Source organism: Rhinopithecus bieti, unplaced genomic scaffold (genome assembly GCF_001698545.2).
Source record: "Rhinopithecus bieti isolate Rb0 unplaced genomic scaffold, ASM169854v2 scaffold_7884, whole genome shotgun sequence".
Taxonomy (NCBI): Eukaryota; Metazoa; Chordata; class Mammalia; order Primates; family Cercopithecidae; genus Rhinopithecus; species Rhinopithecus bieti.
This window is the reverse complement of record NW_016806331.1, coordinates 6,167,285-6,170,416: the sequence shown is the minus strand read 5'-3', so window position 1 is coordinate 6,170,416 and position 3,132 is coordinate 6,167,285.

Sequence of the window (3,132 nt, the reverse complement as noted above, 5' to 3'; positions counted from 1 at the left end):
ACTGCAACCTAACTTAGTATATACACTAACTAAAATCCTAAATTAGGAGTATAGTTTTCTTTTCTTTCTTTTTTTTTTTTTTTTTTTTTTTGAGACTCATTCTGTCACCCAAGCTGGAGTGCAGTGGCACCATCTCGGCTCACTGCAAGCTCCGCCTCCCGGGTTCACGCCATTCTCCTGCCTTAGCCTCCGGAGTAGCTGGGACTACAGGCGCCCACCACCATGCCCGGCTAATTTTTTGTATTTTTGGTAGAAACGGAGTTTCACCGCGTTAGCCAGGATGGTCTGGATCTCCTGACCTCGTGATCCACCCGCCTCGGTCTCCTAAAGTGCTGGGATTACAAGCATGAGCCACCGCATCCGCCCTTAAATTAGGAGTATAATTTTCTAATAAATAATTGAGTTTCAGCCAATCATAGCAAATGAGCGTCAGTCAATCACAGGTGGTCAACTGATCTCATCACATTCAAATGAGGCAAACACCAAGGTGTAACCAATGGAGCTGTCCTGTCCATAAAGGCTGCCTGCCCATGCTGCAGAGTGGAGAGCTCTCTAAACCTCTTCTGATTCTGAGACCTGCCCGATTTACGATTTGTCCTTTGCTCAATTAAACCCTGTTAAATTTAATTTGTCCAAAGTTTTTATTTTAACAACAACTGTCATTTCTTCAGTAAAATCCTTCTTGACCTCGCCTCACCCCCTTCCTAGGCTAGGTCAGTCCTCTCTGCAATAAGTGCTCATGGATCAGTGTTCCTTTCCTTTAGGACCCTGCCCTCAGCTGGCCAGCACACATTCATTACATGTGGACTGGCTGTTGGATTCATGACAATCCCCTGCGCTGGACAGACTGTAAGCTCCATAAGATGCCTTGTTTGCTTTTGCCCGTCATTGAATCGCCAATGCCTAGCAAGATGCCTGGCACATAATAGTTGCTCAGTAAGCATGTGTGGAAAGAAGGAAGGGAAAAAAACAAAGGAAAAGAAAGAAGGAAAACAATAAGGCCCCAGCCTCACATTTTAGAAAATCACATAGCAACATATTCACACAACACCAGTATTCTTTTTACATAATAACTGAAATTCAGCAGACAGGTTTCCAAGTTTTATCTTGGTTTTATGGACTTGGTTAAATTGCCAAAGTTCTCTAATGTGGGGTTTCTTTTATTTATTTTCGCATACAGTTACAGAATGCCTACCAAATGCAAGGTATGTATTAGAAGAATGCTTCTCAACTGGCCACGTGTGGTGGCTCGCGCATGTAATCCCAGCACTTTGGGAGGCCGAGGTGGGCGGATCATGAGGTCAGGAGATTGAGACCATCCTGGCCAACATGGTGAAACCTCGTCTCTACTAAAAATACAAAAATTAGCTGGGTATGGTGGTGCACACCCAGCTACTTGGGAGGCTGAGGCATGAGAATCACTTGAATTCGGAAGGCAGAGGTTGCAGTGAGCCAAGATCCTACCTCTGCACTCCAGCCTGGGCAAAAGAGCAAGACTCTGTCTCAAAAAAAGAAGAAGAAGAAGAAGAAGAAGAATGCTTCTCAACTGAAAGAGATGCCTACTATAGAGGGATGTATCAAAATTTCAAGGGGGATCTTATTCAGAATATGAATAAACCCACAGCCAACATGATGAGCACATGTTGGGTGTGTGTGAGTGGCAGGCAGAAAATGATGCAGAGATGAATAAGACACTTCGTGACATCAAAGAATTGTCTCTGTGATGTCAGAAAGACATGGAGCTACAACTACACAAGGCAATTTGCTGGAATAGAGAAAAAAGTGTGATGCAGAATACAGAGTATGGAGAAGAAGTAGTTAATTTCAATTTGGAAAGGAGGGAAGAGGCTTGTTGGTAACTTGAGATGGATTCTAGAGGATAGATAAGAAGACTTTATGGGCAGCCAAGAGGGACAGTCACAAGGACCTTTTTCCAAGAAACATGGTGAAGGCTAACTAGTTAATGGGCAGGAAGTCCTCTGAAGCCTTTTATGAGAGGCTCTGTGAATATCAAGTACTGTCTCTGGACAGAAGATAATTCCAATACATTCAACTACACAGCAATTGTGCTTGGCTGACCAATGATATTACTCCTGAGAACTGAGTGTGTCTAAGGCTTTCTCCTCACTGCCCAAGAAGGTCTTGATTTGCCAGCATAATCAGTTTATGGGAGAAATTATTCCAGCCATCAAGGGGGGGGGGGATTAGCTAGGGAATGGCTGGCTCATATTTAGGACTCACTGATGATTATTTCTGTTCTCACTGAGCAGCCAGATGTCTGGCACTCTCTGAGACTTTATCGATTTAATTTGACCCCTGGAGAGACACATGAACAAGGGCAAGTCTTTCCAGGATATGATGTGGGAAAACAGAAAGCAGAGATGGTACTACACAAAACTGTGATACTGACTGCACTTGTGTGGGAATGCTTGGTCTCTCTGACTGTGGTAGACCCTACTATTAGTGATGGTTAGCTCTTACAGGGTTCTGAGCATTATTCTAAAGGCTTCAGATGTATAGCATCATTTAATCCTCACTACTACTTATGAGATAGGCGAAGTCAATGCCATTGACATTTTAGAGTAGAGAGCTGGGGCACAGAGGAGATAAGTAACTTGTTCAGGGTAACGCAGAGGTAGGATTTGAATTCAGCTGGTCTTGTTTCACAGCCTGTGCTCTTACCCATCATATTAGACTGTCTGTCATCCATAGAATTGGAAGAGGCTTTTTCCATTTTCTCCTTCTTCTTCTCCTTCTCCTCCTCCTCCTCCTCCTCCTCCTTCTTCCTCTTCCTCTTCCTCTTCCTCTTCCTCTTCTTCCTCTTCCTCTTCCTCTTCCTCTCCTTCTCCTTCTCCTTCTCCTTCTCCTTCTCCTTCTCCTTCTCCTTCTCCTTCTTTTTTTGAGATGGAGTCTCACTCTGACACCCAGGCTGGAGTGCAAATGGCGTGATCTCAGCTCACTGCAAGCTCCACCTCCTGGGCTCACGCCACTCTCCTGCCTCAGCCTCCTGAATAGCTGGGACTACAGGTGCCCGCCACCACGCCCAGCTAATTTTTGTATTTTTAGTAGAAAAGGGGTTTCGCCATATTGGTCATGTTGGTCCTTCTTCTTCTTCTTTTTTTTTTTTTTTTT